Source organism: Propithecus coquereli, unplaced genomic scaffold (assembly GCF_000956105.1).
Source record: "Propithecus coquereli isolate 6110/MARCELLA unplaced genomic scaffold, Pcoq_1.0 Scaffold85, whole genome shotgun sequence".
NCBI classification, from domain to species: Eukaryota; Metazoa; Chordata; class Mammalia; order Primates; family Indriidae; genus Propithecus; species Propithecus coquereli.
This window is the reverse complement of record NW_012154729.1, coordinates 4,363,467-4,378,496: the sequence shown is the minus strand read 5'-3', so window position 1 is coordinate 4,378,496 and position 15,030 is coordinate 4,363,467.

Below are 15,030 nucleotides of genomic sequence, written 5' to 3'. Positions count from 1 at the left end.
GAGGAAATTCTCTCTTGCAACACCCCATAAGCCTTGGGGTAGCCACAGCAGAGGCAAAGTGGTGGTGGGCATGTTTCCAAGGACAGGGGCCTGAGACCGCTCCCTGCTTCCTCTTGACCTGTGTGTGGCCTCTAGGGGACATAGAAGTTTCCCAAGACACACTCCCAAGACAGCTGAAAATTTGGGCTTGCAAGCTGGTGGGGCTGGGGATGATGCCACAGCAAGCTCAGATGTGGCCCAGGGCTGGAGGGCGCAGCTGGCCCCCCACAGCCCAGGTATAGATGCCACTGTGGCCCCAGGTGGTCCTGGGGGTGGCTGAGCTGGACATTTGGTGGGCAGGAGGAGATGCTGGGCACTCCCGGAGCAAGGTCTGGGCAAGACCAGCATCAGAGGCTGACACCCAGGTAGACAGGGGACCTCAGCCCACAGTAGCTCACCTGGGGCCTGCCTGGTGCCCTGAGGGCCCCTGACCCCCCCACTGCCTGCAGCTAGACCCCATCTGGAGGAGGGCCTGGCAGGGAGAGTGTTCTTGACAGGAGAGGAAGCAATCCTGATAGGAAGTTTCAACTTTGAATTAACTGATTATTTGGGGGAAACAGATTGTTTTAAGCCGGAAGAGGCTGTTACCTTTCATTGGTAAGTTTAAGTTCCTTTTCCCCTGCACTATCGGCAGGAGTGGGAGCAGATGAGACCAATTATACAAATAAAAAATTTAAAATACCTTTTTAAAATAACCTGAGCTATAGTGCGTATCTTTCCACTGGTGGGTAAGTATGTAATTATAATTATCATGAGTCCTATGAAGAAAAAGTCCCTAGTGCTTTGAATGCACTTAATCAGGGCATATATTAATAATGTACACTAGCAGGTGGCCCCCGGGGACTGCCTCTAGAAGGAAGTGATATTAGAGCCGAGATTTGCTGAGAGTTAGACAGGCAGGGGAGAACCCAGCAGGGGCCCCAGGAGGAAGAAGGCTGGTCCACTGGGGGAGAAGGGAGGTCAGCTGGGCTGGAGGGGCAGGAAGCGCTGATGAGTGGTCACAGGTGACGAGATGTGTGCCACTGGGCACCTTTTAGCCTCTCTAGTTTTCTAGTTTACCCAGCTCAGTTGAATCGATTTTAAATGCTCCTCTATTTTGTCAAGGAAAACAACAATAACAAACAGTGTGTGTTAGCATTCAGGGGTCTCTGAGAATAAGTCCAGAGAGAGGCAGCAGACCTGGAGAAATGGTGCAGGCACCGACAGCTAAGGCAGCTGGAGAGAGCTCAGACCAACGCCGCCACTGCCCGCACCTGCCAAAGCCGTCTCAGCTTTCAGGCATTCCTGTGCCCTGCCAATCTCTCCAACACGCCCAGGGGCTGGCCCAGAAGCAGGGCTCTCCTTGTGGGGCTGGGCCAGAAGAAAAGGGACCTAGGAGACGAGGCCAAGAGGACAGAGGGCTCCTGGCTAACTCTGGTATGGCTCTTTCTCAGCATCTGGGTTTCTCATGGGCGCGGGACACATGGTGGCGTTGCTGAGAACTCTCCTGGCCAGAATGGTAGCAAGAGCAGACAGAATCAAGCCTCGTGTATGGAGAACAGCCATCGTGTTCTCTCCCTTCTGCAGCCAGCACCTGCTCTAAGCCACCTGTCCACTTGCCTAGGCTACTGCAACGATCTTTTAACTGGTCTTCCTGCTCCCGCTCCTTCCTCCCTACATTCTTTCTAGAGAGCTATTTTTACAAAATAAATCAGATCATGTCTCTCCTCTGCACAAAACCCGGAATGGCTCCCCATTTTGCTTTTAATAAAATCAAGGGTTGGGCTGGGCACAGTGGCTCACGCCTGTAATCCCAGCATTTTGGGAGGCTGAGGGGGAGGATCGCTTGAGCTTAGGAGTTGGAGGTTGCAGTGAGCTGTGTTTGTGCCACTGCACTCCAGACTGGGTGACAGAACGAGACCCTGTCTTTAAAAAAAAAAAAAAAACAAGGGTCTTTACATGCCTGTCCCCTGCTTACCTCTCCAGTGTCACCTTGTCCCATTTGTTCGTTCCACTCAACGCATGGTATGCTCCTTTAGTGTGCCCATTTTTTCCTAAAGTCTCTTCTGGACCTTCTAGAGCCAGGTTCCTTTTGTCACTCAAGTCTCAGCCCAATGTTGCTTCCTCAGGGAGGCCTACCCCTCTAGACAATACTGTCTAAGGTGGCGCCGTCCCAGTCCTATTCCGTCTTATCACCTGTTGAATACTTTCATAGCCCTTATCAACCTGATATTTTCTTGTTTATTTATTTGCTTGTTTATTGTCCATGTGCTCCACTAGAATTTAAATTCCTTGAGGGCAGGGACTTTGCTTTGAATAATCCCACAAAGAAAGAACTCAATTAGTACTTATTAAATAAGTACACGAATAAATGAACGAGTGAATTAACGACCTCTTACCAAAGATGGAGCAAGGTAATGGAATGAGCCTGGACTATAAACCCTTCCATTGTATGATTGGCATTAGGGATGTTGGTGGATAAAAGATAAATAAAATATGGGGGGCTTCTTGCTCATAAAAATTGCCTGCAATCTCAAGACAGACAAGCACAGTCAGCTAACCCTAACAGAAACTTTAAAAATGTGTCACAGTCTCATTAAGATGTGCTGCTTTGGACTGGGGAATTGAAAAAGTTTCCTAGATCCAAATTTAGTTCCACAGTTCAATAAATAATCAGCTTGGGCATTTACCGTTGTACAAAGCACCGAGCATGCAGAGATGTACGAGACTTGGTCCCTGCCCTCCGAGAGCACACAGTCTAGCAGAGGAGCCAGGCACAGGAAGATCAGATTAGTCTGTAAGGTGACGAGTATGGGAGTGGCCGGGGTGAAATATGCTGACAGTTGCGAGGAGGAGAGGAGGAAGGAACTGGCTCCACCCAAAGAGGGTGGGGCAGACTTAGAGGATCTTGCCTGTGAACTGGGCCCTGGAGGTGGATGGGATTTTAGCAGGCTGAGAAGGCTGGGTAAATAAAGGCAGACCTGGAAATACCAGCAAGGAGATTTGAATGGTCGCTGCATGTGCTGACCATGACACCTTATAGGGGAGTAGCAATGCGGACTGGAGAGCAAGTTCGGGATCCTCAGCAGGTGTTGAAGCCATGGAGCTCAGAAGAGCTCCCAGGTGAAGCAAATCAAACCGGAAGGGACAAAGACAAGATGCAAACCCTGGTTGGAGCCAAGCTGAAGGAGGACTGGCTGAGTTCAACTCAGGGAGAGAAGGAAGAAGACAGAGTTACGAGGACACGAATCTCAGCCAGGATTTAAAGGGCATGTGGAGGAGGTGGAATCAGCACAGGACTGGTCAGAGAAGTAGGAACTAGAATTTGGAGAGTTTCAACTACCAGAATCCAAGAGACTCCCCTTGTCAGAGGGCTTTCCCACCACCCTGCTCATAACCGCCTCTTGTGGCTGTTGCTTATTCAATGCCTGTGGACAAGAAATGTTTCTGGCTCGTTTATTGCTATAGACCCTACTCTGAGACCAGGTCTTGTCATCTGGTAGAATGCAGGTATGGACAAATGAATGAATAAGTATTTTCAAATTATGCAGAAAGTTGAAAAAGTTAAAAGTTATGAAAAAGGCCTTGGGTTTGGCAATTGAAAGACAAAGATGATGTTTGAGAGACCAAGTTTAGGAATGGCAATAGTAATAATACCTATGTCACATGGTTGTTATGAGAATTAAATGGCTAATACGGATAAGTTCTTAGCCCAGTGCCTGGATATAGTTTGGGCTCAAAAAGTGTTAGATACCTATTATTATTTCCTCTATCCTTCACTTTCAGAAGTTTTCTGGTGAACTAATTCTTTTTGAAAATTTTTTAGTTTTTTTAGGGACAGGATCTCATTCTGTCACCCAGGCTGGAGTGCAGTTGTTCCATCATAGCTCACTGTAAGCCCAAACTCCCTGACCCAAGTGATCCTCCTGCTTCAGCCTCCTGCGTACCTGGGACTACAGGTATGTGCCACCATGCCTGGCTAAATTTTTTTATTTTTTATTTTTTTTAGAGATGGGTTCTTACTATGTTGCCCAGGCTGGTCTCAAACTCCTGGCCTCAAGTAATCCTCCCACCTCAGCCTCCCAAAGTGTTGGGATTATAGGCGTGAGCCACCACACTTGGCCCTGAACTAATTCTTTTTTTTTTTTTTTTTTTGAGACAGAGTCTGGCTCTGTTGCCCTGACTAGAGCGCTGTGGCGTCAGCCTAGCTCACAGCAACATCAAACTCCTGGGCTCAAGAAATCCTCCTGCCTCAGCCTCCCGAGTAGCTGGGACTACAGGCATGCGCCACCACACCCGGCTAATTTTTTCTATATATATATATTTTTAGTTGTCCAGATAATTTCTTTATATTTTTAGTAGAGATGGGGTCTCACTCTTGCTCAGGCTGGTCTCAAATTCCCAGCCTTGAGCAATCCACCCGCCTTGGCCTCCCAGAGTGCTAAGATTACAGGCGTGAGCCACTGCGCCCGGCCTGAACTAATTCTTTATAGTGGTATTATGCCTAATGGATTTGCTTACTATCCTTCCAAGATACACTAGAGACATATTGCCTTAAAAACAACCACAACTACAAAGCACCACTTTATGAAATGGCTGTATCAGAATCCAGTGAAATGAGATCTGGATGTTGAATCTAGCTATGATGTGGGAGCCTAGAAAACTTCTAAGGGACCAGAATATGGACTGGAATCTCCTTTCTTATTAAGGAGATGCATAGAACTAAGGCAGCTGCAGCCAGTACTTGTGTTCTGTCCCTAAATCCGTGATTGTGTCAGCCAGCTACCCCTACGAAGCCTGAGAAGTGGGGTGGGTCAAAAGACTGGCTCTGTCACTAGGTTTGGGTAAAGAAGGCCACAGGTAGAAAAGGTCCTTAAAGTTGTGAAAACACTGGACTGAAATGCAGGAGATCTGGGTTTTAGTGGGCCATTCCACTAATTCTCTGTGAACTTGACAAAGGCACTTAAATTACGTGTGTCTCAGTATTCTCATTTGAAGAAAGAGAGGACTGCATGAGCCTCAAGGTCTCTGCAGTAGATTGTTTGCAAAAATGGCCACAATTTCTCCCATCCCTCCATGTTTTCCCTGTTTGCTGCATTGTTTTGCTTTTTCAAGAGGTAGAATCTATTTCTCGTCCCCTCGAATCTGGGCTAGCCACGTGACTTGCTTTGATCTGTAGACTGCAGTAAAAGTGACATTATGTTTGAGTGTAAGCATTAAGAGGCCTTGCAGCACCTACTGTCACTCCTGGAATGGTGCTGTGGCCATGTGAACAAGCCTGAACTAGCCTCCTTGAGGATGAAAGATTATGCAGAAAAAGAGGCTCAGCCAAAACCCAGCACCAACCACCAGACATGTGAGTGAGGCCATCTTAGACCATCCAACCCCAGTCGAGTCACCTGATGAACACAAGTCACGTGAGTGATTCCCATAAGACCAGCAGAAGAACTGCTTAGCTGAGCCCAACCAAAATTGCTGACTCCATTGAATTGTGAGCAAATGATGTGGTTGCTGTTTTAATCCCTTAAGTGGTGGTTTGTTACACAAGAACAGATAGCTGATACAGCCTCTTATATAGCTGGCATCCTAGAAACTGATTTTATTACTCTTAAAAGGGAATCAGGCTGTTTGATCTTTAATTATGTGTTAGGGTTTGTGGAAGAGAATTGGGACAAAGGTTAAGTTACTATTTCATTTCCTCCCCTCCTCCCTCCATTTTGGCCCTGAAAGCCTTCTCCTTGCGACACTGTTATGTGTGGACTCACTACGACTTAGAGCTTGGCCACCCTCCCACCCTGTTAGAACTTGGCTTGAGGCTGGGTGTCATGGCTCGTGTCTTTAATCCTAGCACTCTGAGAAGCCAAGGCAGGAGGATTGCTTCAGGTCAGGAGTTTGAGACCAGCCTGAGTGAGACTCCATCTCTACAAAAAATAGGAAAATTAGCCAGGTGTGGTGGCAGTAGTCCCAGCTACTCAGGAGGCTGAGACAGGAGGACCACTTGAGCCCAGGAGTCTGAGGTTGCAGTGAGCTATGATAATGCCACTGCACTCTAGCCCTGGCAACAGAGTGAGACCCTGTCTCAAAAAAAAATTTAAAAAAAGCCTTGACTTGGAGTACACTGAGCAATACAAGAAGTGGCTGGGGTGACTCAGTGGTCCTTCCCTCTGAGTCACTGAGTTGTCAGTTCCCACTCTCTGATGGTTCCAGGGGACATTCATTCATTCATTTAGTCAAAACCTCTGAGCAGCTGCTGTGTGCCAGGCCCTGCACAGGAAGTGGTGTGGTGAGGGGAAGGTCTGGATTGGAGTGGTTGGGTGACAAGGGCTGAGTGGGTTTGTGTGGAGAGGGGCTCACCCATCGCTCCCTCCATGGCTTTCCTGAGGCATCTCAACGCATGCACTGTGGGCTTCCCTAGAGGTGGCCCCATTCTAAAGGCACAGAATTTCAGAGCTGAGGGAAATTTTAAGGTCAAGTTAGTTCAACTTTTTTAAAAAAAATTATACATATAAGGGAACTAAGTCCTAAGAAGTTAAAGGAGCAGAGGTAGATTGTAGTAAAACGAGGCCCAGAATTTAGGTCCCTTAGCGCCCAATCTGGAGCTCTTTCTACTGCATTAAAGGACTCCCTCCAGAACCCACACCCTCGTTCCTTCTGATTCCTGAACTTGCCACTAGTCCTTCTTAGCCGTGTATTTCAGGTATGGAACTAGTTTCCTCTGCCGGTTGGAAGTTCAGAAATTACCTGAGGAATCTTTCCTCCGATAAATACCGACCACGAAATGATAGTGATATAATAACAGCCACAATACAAATTCAAAAAATATTTATCGAGCACCTGTTACAGGCCAGGCTCTGCCTTGGTTTGGGGGATACAAGGAAGAAGAGAGACAAGGAATCTACCTGTGGGGGAAATTAACATTCCTGAGGGAGGTAGGGCGGACAATACACAAGGAAACAAATGAGATAATTAGAGGCTGGTGTCATAAAAAGTAAACAGGATGATGGAAACAAGGTGACTGGGCTGAAGAATGTATAGTGAGGAAAGACCTCTGTGAGGAAGTGACATCTGAGTTGAGCCGTGATTGGTGAGGAGCCCGTATCTCTTCAAGAAAGGAAGAAAGCAAAGGCCCCAAGGCAAGGACAAACTTATTTGAGAAAGACAAGGGAGGCATATCCCTGCCCCCATGTATTTGAGTGAACGCTTGGGAGGGTTCTAAGTAATATGACAGCTTTGTATTTTTATTTATTTATTTACCTATCTATCTATTTATTTATTTATCTTGGGGACAGAGTCTTGCTCTGTCACCCTGGGTAGAGTGCAGTGATGTCATCATAGCTCACTGCAACCTCAAACTCCTGGGCTTAAGCAATTCTCCCATCTCAGGCTCCCAAGTAGCTGGGACTACAGGCACATGCCACTATGCACGGCTAATTTTTCTATTTTTAGTAGAGACGTGTTCTGACTCTTGCTCAGGCTGGTCTCGAACCCCTCAGCTCAAGGGATCCTCCTGCCTCGGCCTCCCAGAGTGCCAGGATTACAGGCATGAGCCACCGCGCCTGGCCAGCTTTACATTTTTAAAAAGCTCAATTGGCTGTTTGGATAGAAAACGGATGATGAGGGTTGACAGTGAAATGGGGAAGATAGTTTACTGAATGCCAACTGCATGTGGGGTACTTTGTATATTTTAGCTCTAATCCTCTCAACACTTCAACATAGATCCTATTATTCCCATTCTTTGGACAAGGAAGTAGAGACAAGAAGGTATAAAGGAACTTGTCGGAGATCAGAGACAAGGACCTAGGACCACCAGACCCTTCTCCAAGTAGCTCACAGCTTTCCTAACTAAGGCAGTTGGCCCAAACTTATGCTAATAAATCTTTCTGATTATCATGTTTTAAATCATGTAATTTTAGAGCTGAAAGATATATTTAATAGATTGGAAGTTCCTGGAATGCAGGACTCATGTCTTACTCATCTTGCCATTTGGTTATGGCACAATCCCTGACACATGGTAGGTGCTAATATGACATCTGATGAATGAATGAATGGGTTCCAGTCATGAGAGATTCTCTGAACCACTCCCTACCTTAGGCCTACCATTTTCAAGACAGTAGGTTAAGTGTTATCCCCCAAAACACACAGCTGAGCTAGAACAAGAACCTAAAGAAGATATTGAATCTGTGGGTTTTTCCCGTTCACACCTCTGACTCTAATTTATGTGTTTATGACAGATTTCCTGTGTGTGTGTGTGTGTGTGTGTGTGTGTTTTCACTGAGGCATTTTATTTGTAGGTATGTATTACATTCCTGGAAAAAGAATCCCAGAATTTTCCCTCCTGCGTGTTTTTGTCTTGCTTCTTTGTGGTCCACGATGCCAGACGAGGTTGTTAGTACAATAAAACCAAACTGATGGGATGGGAGCCCATTATTTTCTAGATCTTTGAGTTGCCATCAACTCTGGGGTTGATCACTCGACACTTGTTTAACCTGCCTGTGATGTTCACAACGATTTTCCCAGCTCTGTGGCCATCCATGATTTCAAATTCACCAAGGAATCGTGCTTCATCATTATAGTTAGAAACTGAATGATGACTTTCGAACACAGCCTAAGAAGAACCCGTCTGCCTGTCTTTTTGGCTTGGTTGACTCAGGACATTTGCGCGCACCATTATGGCAGCCAGAAAGGTGGTGGAAGAGGATGGGAGGGGAGAGCACACGGAGTTATCGGAGTTCCTGTTTCAGCCTTCCGTCTTAGTTTGGTCAACTCCTCAAGGTCAGGCATGGTGTCTATTTTGTACCACGTCATGTTGGTAGTATGCGGAGCCTACAGAGAGAATCAACATGGGGCTTGGAAGTAAGTTTCCTCTCTGAAAATGAAATTAAACAAATTAAATCCTCATGTGATGGAAAAAACAGATGCCTTCTAGGTCTCCTGGAACAGCTACTTGACTGGAGTTTAATGTTTCAAGAAAGACCATTTGGACAGAACAGGATATGATCAGGACAGGAGCACAAAGGGAAAGGCCACTTTTGGCTTGCTGTTCAGCAGAATGAATGCAAGACTGCAGAGTGGGAACACTGTATGTGGGGAGTGGGGGCTTCCTGGTTTCCAGACAGGACCCACTGTGATGGGGTAGGACCAACTGGTTCATTAAGACCTGAAGGAAACAGCCCTCAAGATATTCACCACTAGGTGTTTTCAAGGATGGTCACGAAACAACAAACTCTCACGTTAAGTTGGCTTCCTGGTTACTCTGGGAGTCCTCTGCACAGGACAGGCGCCGCAAGCATTTCGGTCACTTTGAGAAAGGACTGGTCTCCTTTCTCTCCTAAGTGAATTCACTTGCAGGTGTTCTAAGACAACTATGTCACCAAGAATCTGTCTTCCCTCTCAAAATTGAGAAAAGCTCAGGTCACTGCCATTTTTTGAGGTTCTGGGTATATTAAAAATTGAACAAGTTCTACTGTTATAACATTTGTGGTGCATTTTCAGTGTTTTTCTTGAAACGATTGATGCATTTAACATATAAAATGTAATGTGATATATTGTGCTAGTGATAATATAATTACAGGACCTACAAAAAATATTAGTTCTCAGTGCACTTTAAGCAGTGTGGCTGGAGGATGGGATGTAAGTTTAAAGGTGATGGATGCCTTCTACTTTCAATCTTCCTAGGAAATCTCTGTAACTGCGTGAATAAGACCATTTGGAGATGATGTCAGAGGTAAATAAGAGACCTGTGTAGTGGGGCCCGAGGCCAGATAGCTATGCTCAGAGGCATAAATCTAACCAGCTTTCTGAACCTGTCAGTAAGGCTCAGCCCATCAACAAGATGATGCCATCCACAGGCCACCTGCCAAATCAGCCTTCCCCTGGTGACACCCTGGCCTTGTCATGTGGCCCCCTTAAAATATCACACCCCACCATGATACACATAGCATCCAGCTATGGACATAGGGAATGAGCCTCAAAAAACATGTTGGCTGACTGGCTGACAGACTAAGTATCTTTTGAACATTCCATTTTAAAAGACAGCTCCATGGCAGAGGTGGGAACTGGATTGGTGAGATGGTAAACATGAGAAGAAGGGTACTGATCACACACACACACAGCTGCACGCTCTCCCTTTTATATTATGCCAATTCTCCTATTTGGTCTCATCTGGCTTTGGGGATCCCCTGTCTTCCTAGGACTTGTCCCACCAGCATTTCAAACTGTCTCTCAAACCATTCATGGGTCATGAAACCAAACTGGTGGGTTGTAACCAACATTTTCTAAACAAATAAACAGAATAGAATGTATCCAAATATATCACACATAGTAAACGTTTTTTTAAAAAAAGAAATGATTGTCTTGTGAAACTTCTTTCAATTCCATATATGTGTGTATTGGGTTTAGAGGTAAATTTCATTTCCTACTGTGAGTTACAGATAAAGTTTTCAATCCACTGCTCTGGTCTGAGTGGCAGATTAAAATGCCCCAGCCTTCTGCAGAGCAGATTCTGTAACCATGTGCTTCCTAAGCAGAATTGTTATGAACAACTGTCATAGGAGGTGACTATTATGGTCTGAATGTTTGTGTTCCTCTAAATTCATATGTTGAAATCCTAGCCCCCAAGGTGATGGTATTAGGAGAGGGGCCTTTGGGAGGTGATTAGGTCATGAGGGTGGAGCCCTAATAAATGGGATTAGTGCCCTTATAAAGAGGCCTGAGAGAGATCCCTCGTCCCTTCCGCCATGTGAGACCACAGCAAGAAGGTGCTATCTCATGAACCAGAAAATGGGCCCTCACCAGACATGGAATCTGCTAGTACCTTGATCTTGGACTCCTAGCCTCCAGAGCTATGAGAAGTAAATTTCTGTTGTATATAAGCCACCTAGTTTATGGTATTTTGTGATAGTAGCTCAAACAAACTAAGACAGTGACCTAATGTTGCAAACTACCCAAGACCTTCCCAGAATGTCAGGGTCTTAGCCATGCTCTGGTCCAAGCCCTGGGCATCCAGTTTTACAGGCAAGAGGCTGCATCTAAGAAAGGCGGTTCAACAGGTTCGTAGTAGAACCAGGACTCCAATACAATTTCCCCGACTCCCCTTCCTGGGCTCCTTTCTTTATTTTTTGTGGTCCTCTGTTGTAATACAGCAAAGAATAGCAAACAGATTTGGATTTAGGTCAGAAAACCTAGATTTTAGTTCCAATCTCATCACTTGTTAACTATATAATCTGGAGACCATAATAAATCTCTTAACATATCTACTCTTCAGTTGTATTGAATGTAAAAAAAGAATTAATAATACTAGGGATCAATTAAATTAATCTTTTTAATGGTGCTTTTTAGACTGTGTGGCATTATACATACTTTCTAATAATTATTATTTTTGTTCCTTGAGTATCCATGGCATTAATTCAAGAAATATGTATTGCTGTGGGGAGTAAGGGGGTTTATACCACAGCACACAGAAAGGGGATATTATCAAGTCTCACCCTCCTAAGAGTATTCAGTGACACTTTCCAGGGAGAGGATTCTTCTCTTCATTTTGTCCTAACATCTGCTTCTATCCCCAGAACCCTCACAGCGGCCTACAGAAGTCGCTTAATTTAAAGCTAGTTCAACAGCATGACAGCCTTTACCTCCAAACCACTGTGGGTGGCTCCCAAAAGCAGCCTGCAGAATGGCGTTTCTCTTCTTGGGTGTTTCTCTTCTTCCCATCTTGGGATACACTGGTAGCTTCATCAGCCTGTGGGTGCACACGAGGCCCTAACACTACATAATCTCTGATTAGGACATCGTTTAACTTCTACCTGCTCGTGTGGGAATTCAATACCTGTCCCCCACCTCCAACAGTCTTCTCCAGTTATGTCTCGGCATGTCAAGGGTAGTGTCTCGCATCAGCTGGTTGGGGGTTTAGGAACCCAATAAATAGCACCTTTCTTCCCTGTCCAATTTCAGAACCCAGAGAGAGACATAGGAGCCAGGCTGATGGAGATCAACATGACAGTCTTATTACTAACTAAAGCTCAGTGGGAGGATACCCTTCCAACCAAGGGCACAATGGGCTGCCTGTCACCTCACCCGCCAAGTGGAGCTTACTGCCTAGCTGGGCTAAGCCAGAAGACAGCAGGCAACCCCTAGCATGGGGAACAGAGACTGTGCGCTCCTGGGACAAGCTGGCTCCAAAACAGGAGGGAGGAGGAAGCTGAGTCAAGCAGTTTCTTGTCCCAAACTTGCCAGTCAGAGAACTTCCCTCTCCCTTTCCTGCTGGAAATGCCTCCAGACAGAAATGGAGGGAACAAGGGCTGCCCCTTAAGCTTCCCAACATGTTTGCTCGTGTTCTTTGCTCTCTGGCTTCCTTGTTCAGGAATCTCCTGATGACTGCAAGGAACACCAGGTTCCATGCCCAAGTGGAGAAAACACCCTGTCTCCATCTCTGTGCTGGGCCCTAAAGGGAAGATGTGCCTGGGTTCAAAATATCCTGAAGTTTCACAGGCAACAGTCTCTTTTTGTTGATTTTACACCAAAACACCCCCTTGGCTTCAGAAAAAGCCTATGAACTCATGCAAATAGATTCTCCAGGAGATGGGATTTAATGCCCGTGCCTTGGAGCTTGCTCTGGAGACCCTACTCTACGATCATCCCTGCGCGTATGGTCATGGCCCGAGGACTTCTTTGCTGCTCTCAATTTCCCATTCTTATTTCAAAGATTTTTCAAAATGTGACAACCAACCTCCAATGCTTTAGTTTTTCCCTTTTCTCCTTTTCAAGGAGTTGGTCTTGAAACACCTCTAACCACTTCTTCCCCGGCTTTGCCATCAACGCACAGCATGACATCCTGCCCTTCGCATATTTCCTGAGCTTCCTGTAACTGTCCGATACTGCCTGATTAAAAAAAAAGACTACAGTTTCCTACAAAGCCTTGTCCAACACCTTGTAGGATCAAACAAAAGATAAAAATACTCTCTTTTCTTGAGCTACCCATTTAAAACCCAAAGCAGCTGTTTGTACAGGAACTCCGAGCATCACTGAAAGGGAAAAGGCCAAAGATCATTTGCACCTTTCTGGACACATCACATTTATATTAAATATCACACAGGAGGCGATTCTGACCAGCGGCTGGTGAGCACAGGTTCTCGTCTGTATTCATCCTGACAGCGACAGCAGTGACTCACAGCTTTTGGAGTTGTGACTCCCCCATCACTACATATTTGTCCTCCCTTCCCTTCTAATGGTACAGGTGGATTTAGGATGGGTGGGAAGGTACAGGGTGTTAATGAATGTCAATCACTTTTTAAATTTAAAAAGCTGAAGCTTGGAATCAGTTTTAATTCCCCTAAAATGTCATCAATTATTCTTCTTCCTGGTGATTATTCACACGTCTCAATCTGTACTGTACAACATGATTTATAAAACTTTATTGTACATCATTCCCATCAACTCATTAGTTGATTCAACAAAAGTTTTTTGGTACTTTTTTGGCAGGTGTTAAGGCTATAGAGATGTGATGCATAGGGGAGCAATTCATATAAATAACTCTGAGCTATAACGTTCAAATACAAGTCTTTGGGGGAATAGGAGAAATGAGCCATGTACTTCATTTGGCCGATCTTGGAAGACTTCTTGGAGGAGGCAGGGTTTGAGCTGAGTCTAAAGAATGGGTAAAACATTTACAAGGGTTTCATGAGGAGAGAAGGCATCTGGGTGGAACTTTGGAGACACAGAGTTTCCTGGGCTCGACCTCAGACTCCTAGGGGTGAGGCACTGGTCCATGTGGTCCTAATGGGTGACCAGGGTTGAGACCATCAGGCACAAAGGCTCAAGTCTGTTCAGAGACCAGAAAGTAGAGGAAGTCTTAAAAGACCATCTCAGGGGTTGGGACAGTGAGAGCCAGCCATTCGCCGCCTCTCCAGAAGACCAAATAAGAGGAATTAAGTGAAGCATGAGGGCTTGGTTTCCTTTGAAGCTGAAGTTCCTGGACATGAAGTTTGTTAAAGACACTAAGGTTTTTGCGCAATGTGGCAAGGAAGGGCCTTCTCTGGAACAAAGAAGAAAATGTAGTCAAAAATCCAAACCAAAAAACAGTGCAGAATCTCAATTGCCTATGCCAGCAGTTGACAAACTTTTTCTGCAAAGAGCCAGAAGTAAATTTTTTCAGCTTTATAGACCATATGGTCTCTGTCACAACTGTTCGAGCATGCTGTCATCATGCAAAAGCAGTGTTAGACAACATGTAAATAAATGAGTGTGGCTATGTTCCAATAAAACTTTACTCATGGACACCGAAATTTGAATTGCACATAATTTTCACACGTTACAAAATATTATTCTTCTTTTGGTGGTTTTCAACCATTAAAAAATGTAGCGGCTTATTATTCACAATAGCCAAGAGGTAGAGACAACTCAAATGTCCATCAACAGATGAATGAATAAATAAGATGTGGTATGCACATACAATGCATTGCTATTCAGCCTTAAAAAGGAAGGAAATCCTGTCGGATGATACAACACGGATGAACCTTAAAGACAGTATGCTAAGTGAAATAAGTCAATTACAAAAAGATAAATAGGGTACAATTCCATTTATATAAGGTATCTAGTCAAATTCATGGAAACAAAGTTGCCAGGGGCTGGGGAGAGGGGAAGGGGGTGGGGGAAACTTGTGTTTAATGGGAACAGAGTTTCAGTTTTACAAGACGAAACGGTTCTAAGATGGGTATCAACAATTCTAGTATACTTAACGCTACTGAACTGTACACTTTAAAATGGTTAAGATTTTTTTTTTTTACCACAATTAAAAATAAAAAGGAAAAAACAAAAGCAAATTCTTCCTTACTCAAAAGTCATACAGAATCAGCCAGTGGACCCTGCCAGCTGTGGTTTGTCAAACTCTGGCCATGAGTGGCCTGATAGTAAAAAAGATGGTCCAGATCGATGCTTCTCCAATGCCTCCACCGAAATACCTCTAACAAGATCTAAGGGAGAATACAGACTCCAACGGGGGTCCGCCTGCAAGTCTAT